This window comes from Lutra lutra, chromosome 14 (genome assembly GCF_902655055.1).
Source record: "Lutra lutra chromosome 14, mLutLut1.2, whole genome shotgun sequence".
In the NCBI taxonomy this organism is placed as follows: domain Eukaryota; kingdom Metazoa; phylum Chordata; class Mammalia; order Carnivora; family Mustelidae; genus Lutra; species Lutra lutra.
In genome coordinates, this window is record NC_062291.1 from 76,653,348 (window position 1) to 76,665,642 (window position 12,295).

Below are 12,295 nucleotides of genomic sequence, written 5' to 3' on the forward strand. Positions count from 1 at the left end.
TGGGGAGGAGGTCAAGGAAGGAGGCTTTGTAACCTTCTTCCTTTGAATCTGCCTCATCCCCTCCTTGTCCCCTCTCCTGTAAGCTTTTGTCCTTTGTTCTCTAGCCGCAGATGCCCGGATTAGGCTGGGAAGAAGCAAAATTAGTCCACCTTGCAAATTCAAGTGATTGACTCATACAGAAGGAAAAGTCAACAATGGAAGAAAAGCAATCAATGTGATACAACTGTATCTATTCTAAACCCACACACTCCCTGAGTTATAATCAATATAGCTGAAGCCAATCTGATAAGGACAAAAACATCAGAATGAAATGCAGTCTGGGGGTCTGCCTTATCATTTACCTGCTAATGTTTCCCATCATGTTCACAAACAGAGTTATACACACCCAAAAGCAGAGGCACCCTTTTGCTTCAAAATATCTTAAGCAGAGGAAATCATGGTAATGAAGGTAAAAAAGGGATTTGGGATGTGGTTAGTCCCCATAACTAGAGCCATCACTCTGGTCGATATCACTGATACATAATACTAAAAATAATAAAAAGACAACCTTCTTTTTGTAGGCATGCCTACTGCATGCAAATGTCAGTATTTGGAAGTTAACCACTGGGACACCTTCCAGACAAGAAAGTCGGTCATTTGCCAAGTTCCAGATCAAATCTGGTATGAGTTTTATTGTTGTCAGTATTTGCAGAGTAAAAAGGAAGTAAACATCTAAGACTAGAATAGTCCACTTTAAATCTTTATTCTCTCCGGTCTTCACCAGAATGAAGGCTAGTCCCTCTCACTCCGCCAGGACATCATGATTAAATCATACCAATGTTTAGACTTTCCTGTCTGAACTAATAGTGCTCTAGAAACCTGAGAGATCATAAATAAACAATTTTCTAGGACAAATGGAAGAAAAATAGTACTCCATATAGTAGATAGCAAATCACGGGATTTTATTACCTCCTCATCCTCAAAAGCTTTCAATGGCCCATCAGAGGAAGGCCAGGCCCTTCAGCCTGGCATTTCCAACCAACATGGACCCCTATTCTGTCTCATCCTCTCTCATTTTTTATGTTTGGGCTGGCCTCCCACCTCTATCCATCTCTCTCTCTATCTCTCTCTCATATATATATATTTAAGCCAAGCTGGATGTTCTCATCATTCCTGTCTGATAACACTCTCAGAGGTCATTCCCTTTCTCCAGAATGCCGGTTGCTTGGTCCCCACTCAACTCCACATTCTTCACCTCCCAGAAGACCCAACTCAAAGATTATCTTTTCCTCAAAGTCTTTTCTCTTTCATGATCGTTCTGTCCTTTATTACTTTCTACATTTGAAAGTGTTTTAATCCCCTGCATCCACCAACCACAACTATAAATTCTTTCTGGATACCTACAATATGCCTGAACCCAGCAGATACCCAGTACATGTTTCTTATGATTGAATGGATAAAAATAGCCACTCTTTGTTGAGGGCTTTTTACTTACCAGATACTAGGCTAAGTACATTACATATTTATCTTACTTGATCGCCTCAAAATTCTTATTATATCCGTTTTAGGGATGAGGAAACTGGCTCTTCAAGGCCAGTTGGATAATGGCACAACTCTAAGCAGTGAGGCTGGAACTTCCACTTAGATTCACCTGGTTCTAGAGCCAAAGTACTTCACACTTTACTGCCTCCTAATGAATGAGAGAAGCACCTGCACACACTGAAAATACAAGAAGGTTCAAATGGGATTAAATAAATATAGGAATCCTCCTCTGTTATGGTTTATCAAAGGAAACTCTAACGAATCTGACTACAGCCCTAGCATTGTTGTGTTTAAGTTAAACAGATTTTTTTTTAAGATTTTATTTATTTATTTGAGAGAGAGCACAAGCAGGGGGAGCAGCAGAGGGAGAGGAAGAAGGCTCCCCACTGAGCCTGATGCAGGGCTTGATCCAAGTACCCCAGGATTATGACCTGAGCCAAAGGCAGACACTTAACTGACTGAGCCACCCAGGCGTCCCAGCTCACCCTAAGTGTCCCTTGCTTAAGATAAAACTCGTGGGCTGTATGAACTTCAGAAGATGGTATTATGTTTTATGATGGCAGGAGACAACAGGATATAGAAAACAGAAGACAGAGACAACAGAGATAAGGACCACAGGGAAACTGGATTAAGGGATCTGAAAATTTTATGCCAGTTAAATTCATGCTGATATATTGCACTTAGCCCAACCGTACGAGAAACATATATGTACATATATTTAAATTACTAGTTGAGAAATAGCAATTTTTTGAGACTTGTCTAGGTCCAGGCAATAACAAAATAGATGCCCCTGCCAAAAAAGAGTTTTCTCTTTTAAGCCTGTCCTGCGTGGATTCCAAGAGCCAGGCTCCCCTCTGCTGCCCGGGCTTCTCAGGCTGATCTGTGCAGAAGGTCTAGATGCCCACTCAGTACAGCGGGGCTGGCAGCCTGCAGAAGGCAACAACCTGAGCCAGCAGGTAAGAAGGGACCTGAAGTCACATACTAAAGTGGAAAAAAAAATGTTTCCCTTAGATCACCTTGAGAAAGTGCTTTTCATCACAGACTCCAGACATATCAATTATCACTTCCAGCTTTGCCCTGCACACCCCAGTTGTTTTTAAATTCTCCAACACAGCTCTGCCTAAAAAGAGTGGAGGCTTAAAAGCTGTTTTGCTGGGGCACCTGGGTGGTTCAGTGGGTTGAGCCTCTGCCTTTGGCTCGGGTCATGATCTCAAAGTCCTGGGATTGAGCCCCACATTGGACTCCCTTCTCTCTCTGCCTGCCTCTCTGCCTACTTGTGATCTCTCTCTCTGTCAAATAAATAAAATCTTTAAAAATTTTAAAAAAAAAAGCTGTTTTGCTGCCTGGAAACCGTCCTTGGCTGGGCTTTTTTTCTCAGCCTGTTCAAAATCAAAAGTGAGCCCCAAATAGCCTTGTGCCCTCCGCAGGGGCCTGTGGGACACACAACTTGCTTCTTTCCTATTTGAAGGTGGGCTCCCTGGGAAAGGAGTGGATGAGTCCCCAGAGTAACCTACAAAGTTGAGGTAGAGTAGGAAAATCTTCCCTGCCACCAGAGAAAAGGGAACAATGAAACCTGCTAATTCAACAAATATTTGTGATACACCCACTATGGGAGAAGGGGTAGACAAGGTGCCCTGAGTGAGAAAAAGATGAGTAAGACATGGGGTGCCTGGGTGGCTCAGTGGGTTAAAGCCTCTGCCTTCAGCTCAGGTCATGATCCCAGGGTCCTGGGATGGAGCCCCACATCCGGCTCTCTGCTCAGTGGCGAGCCTGCTTCCCACCACCCTCCCCTCCCCACCCCACCCCCAGCCTCTGCCTATTTGTGATCTGTTTGTCAAATAAATAAATAAAATCTTTTTTAAAAATTAAAAAAAAAAAAGATGAGTAAGACATATTCCTTCCCTCAAAGAACTAACAGTCTTGTAAATTAGCTATCCCTGAGCCCTGATTTCCCAGTTCTTTCCGGACTTATATATCCCATAAATCTGTTTCTTTATATTTTTTTAAGTAACAGTTTGTCCATGAATTATGCTCTCAACTAAAAATAAGACCTTGAGGGGCTCCTGGGTGGCTCAGGCGGTTAAGCATCTGCCTTTGGCTCTGGTCACCATCAGGGATGGAGCCCCTCTGCATGCTTCCCTGCTCAGCAGGGAGTCTGCTAATCCCTGGTGCCTAGTGCACTCTCTCTCTCACTCGCACTCTCTCTTTCTCTCTCAGATAAATAAATAAAATCTTGAAAAAATGAATAAAATAAATAAATAAGTAAAAATAAGATCTTGAGTTAGCAGTCAGGGAATTAAGAATAGAGAGAAGCACTGGTGTATTCCACATTGAGGGGCACCCTCAGGGCATCTGTCCCTGCCACCCACCTCTGGACAAGTTTCTTTATTGTCCAAACACTTAAAGAAATAAATGCAAAGGACCTCTTCAGACAAACATAAAACTTTCCCGACAACACACACTGAAAACGTGATCAGCATATAAAATTGAAATTTTATCTGGGTGGCTCAGTGGGTTAAGTGGGTTAAGCCTCTGCCTTCAGCTCAGGTCATGATCCCAGCATCCTGGGATCGAGTTCTGCATCAGGCTGAGCAGGGAGCCTGCTCCTCCCACTCCTACTTGCTCTGCTTGTGCCCCCCGCCATCAAATAAATAAATAAAATAAAATAAAATTGAAATCTAGTACAAAAGGCTTCTCTAAGCAAAACTTGTGCCACAGCAGACAAAGAGCTCCCCACCTTGGCTGGGGGAGGAGGTGATGTCTCAGTTCCTCCAGTTTTCTTTCACCTCTTCTAGGCCTGGAGGGTGATGCTGTCTGGTCTCCCAAGCAGGGTTCCCTCAGGAAGGAGTTACCTACATCTCCAGCAGCCGCCTCTTCTGTCTGTTACCAAAGTCCTACAGCCCCACATCTGGAGGCTATCAAGACAGGAGAACCCTCTGCTTTCTCTTTTAAACTGAAAACTCACAACATCACTGAAAGAAGAGTCTTTGGAAAGGACTCTAGGTTTCAAATAACATTGCTGCTGACAAACTTGGTGCATCAGCCTGAGTTCCTTCTTGCTAACACTAGAATGCGCTCTGGCTGGTATAAATAGAAAAAAATGGCAACTAGTCCACATAAATTGTTGGAAGAACTGGCAACCGGCCTCAAGGCTAAGCTTTTAAAACCATCACTGGTGAAGAAAGTCCCACCTAGTGTAAGGACCTATTGAGCCAGAGCGACTCCATCTTGGTTAAAAGCCATTTTGTTGTTTGTGCAGTAAAACTTAAACTGATCCTGCCCCCTCCCCCCAGAGAAAGTTACTCAGGAGCAAGTCTGGGAAACCAATAAAATATGGTCAGCTAGTTCCTAATAACAGAGCCCAGAATACAAGGCCAGGTCGGCCAGTTCCTGATAACAGAGCCCAGAATACAAGGACGAGTCAGGCCAGATGGAGCCATCCAATCAGTAAAAGTACACATACTGTCTCCCTAACCACCAAAGAATGTAAACTCCACCTTCTGGGCGTCAAACTTGAGTGCCAATTCTGACCAGAGTAATAGGTTAGTTCAAACAGCTACTATAGGGTAGATTGTAATTCAACTGGCCACCTGCATGTGACCTAACATGACTATGCAACTTTCTCTGTGTGTTACAATCTCATTGGCCACCTATGTGTGGCCAGGCTTTTGCTCTAGAAAAGGTAGTCTATAAGACGGGAAAGGGTCGCTCTCTTCGGAGGCAGCCCTGACCGGTCAGTCAGTCAATTCTTAAGCCTGTAAGCTGGGGATGGTCGCTCTCTTTGGAGACGGCCCTGGCCGGTCAGTCTGACTTCTAATGCTTAGCATAGAAGAGAGCTTTGCATAACTTTCACTTTGTCTCAGTCTTGTTTTGTTCAATAACGGACCTAACACCTATCACTGTTTCTGTCACCTCCACCAAGGCCACTTCCGTGTTAGGAACGCAATCTTGCAGACATCACTGTCCCTAAAATCTAGGCACCTCTGCTGCACCTTGTCCAACAAAATGAGGCCCCCTTCCCTCGGGTCATTCAATTTTTTTTTTTAAGATTTCACTTATTTTATTTATTTGACAGACAGAGATCACAAGGAGGCAGAGAGGCAGGCAGAGAGAGAGGGAGAAGCAGGCTCCCTGCTGAGCAGAGAGCCCGATGCAGGGCTCGATCCCAGGATCCTGGGATCATGACCTGAGCCAAAGGCAGAGGCTTAACCCACTGAGCCACCCAGGTGCCCCGGGTCATTCACTTTTGAATGCAAGTCTCATTCAGGTGCATCAGAATGGCAGAGCCAGGATGTCAAACCTGAGTTTTATTTGCAAAGTATTCTGGGAATTTGGAGTCTGACCTCCAGTTTGGGAATATAATGAGGAATTTCTCCAAATAAAAGCACATGATGAGCAACCCTGAGTCATGACAAATATTCACGATCCCCTGTTATCAGTGTTTAATAGCAGTGCCACTATGAAGACCAAAAGCTAGGAGGAGATCTCATGCTCTCTTAACTTCCTACCCAGCTTCTCCCTCATTTTGAATGAAAATGTCAAGAGAAACATGAGAGAATTAAGGTTGACTTTTGAATATTTTATAATATATTAATTTAACCTACACTAATATATGACATTGTGTTCCTCTTTATGAAAAATAAAATGCCAAATAAAACTAGTTTCCAAAGATATAAGGAACACAGCACCACATTATCCCAGGGTTGCTCAACTTCAGCATTATTGATATTTTGGGCTGGAAAATTCTGTGTCATGGGGGGCTGTCCTGGGCCTTGTAGGATGTTTAGCTGCATCCCTGGCCTCTACCCCCTGGAAGGTAGGCACACATACCCAGTTATGACAACCAAAAATGTCTCCAGTCATTGCCAATATCCACTGCGGGTAGGGACAAGATCATCCCTGGTTGAGAACCACTGCCTTACACCAATACAGCACGTTCAAAGTACACAAAGTACTCTCCTTAGAAACGCTACGAGCCTTCATGGCCAGCTCTCTTCAGACATCTTGACCCCAGCACTGCATTTGGAAAACATTTCATTTCCCATGTCTCATCAATTCCTGAAATAGCAACAGGGCAAACAGACGAAGATGATATTTAAGAGGGAAAAAAAAAATCCCTAAGATAAGGTAAGCCCAAGTTTGCCAAATGGAGAGAACTGGTCCCAGAGCCCAAAGAAGGAATAGCACAGGGCTCTTGGGCTTGTGAAACAGCTGTACCTCTACTAAATGTGAGCAGCTGGGCAAACTTTTTTATCCTGGAAGAACCCCAACTCTGAAAAATATAAGAAATCCGCAATGATGCCCATTCCTGGAGGATGTGGAGAAGATCCAACATGAGTGGAAAAACTGGGACATAGTGGGCAGACAGTAATGGTGACTACTCTTGGATAATTCTTTGTCCTGCCTTATGTCACTTCCTCCTGTCAAGAGGGGCTCATTCTAGAGGACATTCTCTAACTCTTCCACTTGAACCTTACTCCAGAAGACAGACTTTTGGGGAAGAATTTTTCCTTTCTCAGTCTAAATGCTTTTCCTCATTTCGTCACTGTTTACCAGGTACACAAAGTCCAGGGCAAGATATTGTAAGAAGAATCAAAACAAGAAGAAGGGGGGGCGGGGAGGAGAAGGACATTATTGTCTAAAAACCTGTAGTGTAGTAAGACATCTACAAAAATCACTGAGATGTGTGACCATGGTCAATGCCATTACCACCACTTGCTGTGAAAGAAAGACATTAATGATCACTGGGAAATTTGCTAATTACTTTTGTAAATTTGAATTGTGTTTATCCTTGTAGATCATATTTATTTTCAAGCACAAGAGTCTTTAAAGTGTTCATAGCATTTTTAACTCAGCCATCTCAACATTGCCCATGTTACTTAAATATGTTCCCCCTCCTATGTTTATGTGAGCCATGCACAACTTCGGGCCCTCATGAATGTGCATGAGTTAAGCGCTCAGGTGGCAGGAAATGAACAAGAAATGAGTGCTCATTATGTCTTTCTAATCATCAAAATGTTCTGCAGGCTGAAGCTTTGTGTCAGGACTCCTTCCCCTTCTTTCCCTAGCCATTGCTTCGCATCATTTCTTCCCAGAGGAGGACTGCCAGCCATCCCTGCTCCCTTGTCAGGGCCTTGGGTGGAATAATTGAGTAAAATTGCTTCCTTCTTCCTCTTTGCTGATTGCTTCATTTCGAAATGTAGTCTTTAACAATATCCCAAGTGGTCCATGAAGGATGCTGACAACACAGCCTGTATTTGGTGCAATTATGCAGGGCTGGGGTGATCCAGTCTGGCTGAGTTTCTGGGGCCCTAGAACATTCTAGAGCAGTTCTAGCCCCTGCCTGTCCATGGCATATCTGGGATTTCTCATCATAGATGGCCTCACTGCAACCATCCCTGAACTTCATCGCATTCCTAAAGATCCACAACCCAAGCAGGTCACCTTCTCTGGTGATACTCTGTACAAAGAACCTCTAACACAAGGCTTGACCAACTTCTCATATTCAAGATCTCAGTACATTTTATTTTTTCACTTTCGATTTGACTTTCATCAATACTTTAGATATTAGCAGCATGGATGGGATATCTCAGTTTCATCTATGAGGAGTAGAAAATATTTACAAATACAAAAACAGAGAAATAAAACACAGAGACAAAACACTTGAAAGCCATTTTTATTATGTTCTCTTTGAAAGGCAGAGACAAGGCAATTTGCTTTCCCATTTTGATTCCAACTCTGCTTCATTATCCACTAGAAATGGCTTTTATGGATGGCAAAAAAATCATCTTGCATCTGCATTGTGCCATTTAGCAGTGAAGAGTTCATTGGTGTCACCTTTAGATGTGAACCTTGACTTTGCAGAAGCCTCTCATTTGGGTTTCCATTAAAATGTGTCTGCTGACAAAACTCAGTGATGAACCCAAACCACATCTCATTATGTCCATCTCTGAATTATTACATAGACACATCTAAACTCATTCTAGTGTCACCATCTAAGGTGAGAGGCCCTTTCCAATTTTCTTTTAGACAAAATGCAGAACTGGAATGGTCCTCGTGGTGTTTTTCAAGGGCATTATGCATGTGTGTGCACTCATACATGACATTCAGAGTTGGTAACTTGAGAGTTGGAATGTCTGGGATGGTGTGTCTTCCCTGTGTCTTATCTTTGTCACCAGGGAGCAGTCCTGGATTTCACGGGAGGAGATCATGAGCAGTGTCCCTGCAAAAAGTAAAGAGCAGGAAGGCATTTTTCTTCTCCAGGTGTGGCCCGAAGACCACCTTCATCAGAATCAACTCTGGTGCTTATTTAAAATGCAGATTGCTAGATCACAAGACAGACCCATGAAGTCAGAATAACTGATGGTGATGCTTAGGAAAATGAATTTTCCACAGGCACTGCTTATTATCTGATGTACACCAAAGTGTGAGTCCTATTATCTGCCATTAAGTGGCCAATCTATATAATCCTGCCTCCCTACTTCCCCAGCGTGATTGGGATTACAGTCAAGGGGCCATAAAGCCAGTGCCAGGGAGCCCAGCAGTGGATTTCAGCCCTCCCTCTCTCCTTACATCATAGATATTGGAAGATAAGTGTATTATACCAGTTCGGTGCTTTCTCTATAGTTTACCTTTTTCAAGTTGTTTTTAATGACATAAGTAGCACATAAGTACTCCTGTTTAATAAAAATGAAACAGGTAAGCCTACAGTCCCCTTGACCTCAATCCCAGTCCCTCCCTCAAAGGAGACACAGGCCCCTCCCCTGCACATTTACATACATATGTTTGAACCCATAGAAAAGAAGTACTGATGGACATATAGGTTGTGTGCAAATTTTTGTTTCCTACAAAACTTACTACAATAAAGATGTTCCAGGTGTTGGTCAAAGAGTACAAACTTCCAGTTATAAGACAAATTCTGGGGAGCTTATGTACAGTATGGTCATTATTGTTAATAAAACCAAAATAACATTAAAGTATATAATATTAAAAGTAGAATATATTTAAAAGTTAGCAAGAGAGTAGATCTAAAATGTTCATCCCAAAAAAGGACTAGTAATTATGTGATATGATGAGGGGGTTAGCTAATGCTACAGTGGTAATCATTTTGCAATACGTAAGATATCAAATCAACCCATTGTCCACCTTAAATTTACACACTGTTATATGTCAATGATATCTCCATAAAGCTGGAAAAGAATATTCCATATATCAATATTTGGACTGAAGGTAAAGCATATGATCAGTGACAACGTTTTCTGGCTGCCCCAGATATTCTTATACAGCCCTGCATTCGTTATTTATTTTGTAAAAACTCAAGATTTGAATTCAGAGAAACAAAAATCAAATCAAATAAACATGTTCCCATATTCCTCCTTGGGGAGAATTCTCCTGGGGCCATTCAGCAAAAGGGAATCTGTAACTCACAAGATATGACCCAATTCACATTGACCACCAGCGCTGCAGGGAGCTCTCTTTCACTTAATGAATTTTAAGAGCTCGTTGTATATGACATGAGTTCTCTTAATGGTCAGATAATTATGGTAATGAATGCAACATTCTTCATGGATGTGAGGAACAACCCCGCATCCTCCAAACTAACAGCGAACGAAATGCCCAAGGCAAAATCTAAGCTACTGAAGCCTCGGTTCAAGAAGAGTCCATTGGACAGGCCAGGCCCATCGCCATCCAGGCTCTTGGAGGAGTGAACTGGGACAAGGAGCTAACTGCTTGAAGAGGTGCAAGGGGAACACTCATGACTCCAGCCTATGAATCAGGACACCTGGGTACAAACTCCCACACTTATATTAACTGTCTGAGACACCCAGGGCAAGCCCTATCCAACTCAGGATCTCCAAATCCTCTTCTGTAAAGCAGGTTGGGGAGAAGACCTAGATAATCTGAAAGTCTCCATAAGCTCTCATAGTCCAGGAGCCCAAGACTGTGGCCCTGAGATAGTCAACTATCTACATGCCTTGATGGCATCATCTGTCCAGACACCTGCCTGGCATTTGTCTCCAGTTCTACCTTAATAGAAGGTGGTCCACCTTCCATCCAATGTGCTTGGACACCCCTCACAGCCTCACTATGGCTTTGCTCACCACAAGTCTGGCCTTCCTACACATCTAGGAAAGAACCTTGGACCCTTGGATTCACACTTCACTGAGGAAGAATCCCTGCAGGAAGGAGTTGAGTCCCTGCGCACGCCTCTCAACACGTCAGCCCTCGAGCCCCAAGCATGATGAGGAAAATCAGCCTGGGTCAGTATTGGCAGGCTTCAGGGTTTAAGTAAGTTGCATTTGGTTTGATAACTATGATTCAGCAGATCCAGCCAACCCAGGTCCTCACTCTCACTCTGCAGGCATTTTCTGGACAGGTGAAGGCTCCTCTGTTTACCAACGATGCATGTGCTTGCAAGATTTAAAAAGTTGTAATTGTCTACTGTTCCCCAGCTACTCTGCTTTTGTATCACAAATTTCAAAAATGTAATTAAAGAAGGAAGAGGTTTTATTTCCCCCTTACATTAAACCCAGAAAATTAAACATAGCTAGAGAGCAACCTGAGATATTTCTTGGGCAAGAATCTTTATTAAAAAAAAAAAAAAAGGGCGCGCGTGTGTGTGTGTGTGTGTGTGTGTGTGTGTACGTCAGGTGGGGACTTAGCCATACTCCTCAGATCCCACCAATTATCATCATCTGTCTGAGCAAGGCCCCTTCCCTGTTAATGTTTTATTTTTCCCCTTGTCTCCCTTAATAGGCATTTATTCTAATGATTTCACATATATATCCTTGAATATACATGTAAATCCTTGAAATAAGTGCTAAGGGCTTGAAGGGAGGCTTAATTTACATAAATGTTATTGTGCCATAAATCTTGATCTGGGGACTCATTTTTTTCATGCCACACTAGCTTTTAAAGTCTATCCCTTTCCCAGTGTGTTTTCTACTTCATGGCTTGCACCTGCTGCTTTGTCTTCCCGAGGAGACGATGTAGCCTGCGTCTAAGGGGACTCTTCAAATCGGTGTAGAAGAGATGAATTGGATGGACAGCATCTCTGCCTAGCTACCTCATGGGAATGCAGGCTGTGCTGATTTTCTAAGAGGCCTTGAATACACAGCGACTTCAACAACACAAGATTTTTTCCCTTCCAGAGGCTCTGCCATCTAACATGTGGTCCCCGTCTCTGGGCCCAGTTCTTCTGGCTCCCTGGCCAGAAGGAAGGCGTCAGAAATCCCGGGAAACACATTCCCAGCCCTTTCCCTGGCAAGACCCACGAGTAACATACCTCTTCTGCCCACAGCCCACATGGCCATTCCTTGCCACAAGGGAGGCTGGGATGTCACACATACCCAGCTAAAGTTCTGTTCCTTGTCAAAGGAGCGGTTCCTAGGACAGCTAACCATCTGTCACACGGCACTGCTCCCAAGCGGGTGGGCAGGCTGTGCTTTGTGGTCCGTGGTCCTGATTGTACTTCCTTGTTCTGAGACACCCAGGGCTCCCTTCTGGGGCTGTCTTGCGCACATGGCTGCGAGGTCCATATTTGTGTGCAAGAGGCACACTTGTCTGTGTTGTTTCTCACACCTGGCTCTACCTTCTCTCTGATTTCCCCGCTTCCCTAATTTCTGCATGATGGGGAAAGGATTTTTTATTTATAATCCGCCTGCATTCTAAGGAGAGGGGGTCCCAGAAAGAATCCTTTGTTTGCTAAGCGGGGGAAGAAAGAGATTAAAGTTGCCCTGCCTAGGGAATAGGATGGAGGTATGGGAGATGGGCA

The 12,295-nt window shown here is 43.5% G+C and overlaps 1 protein-coding gene across 2 annotated transcripts in view; it reads right to left on the reverse strand.

The window, feature by feature from the left end:
* Positions 1 to 12,295, reverse strand: part of PRLHR (prolactin releasing hormone receptor) — a 54,507-nt gene that overhangs the window by 6,649 nt on the left and 35,563 nt on the right. The gene's annotated exons all lie outside the window — the stretch shown is intronic.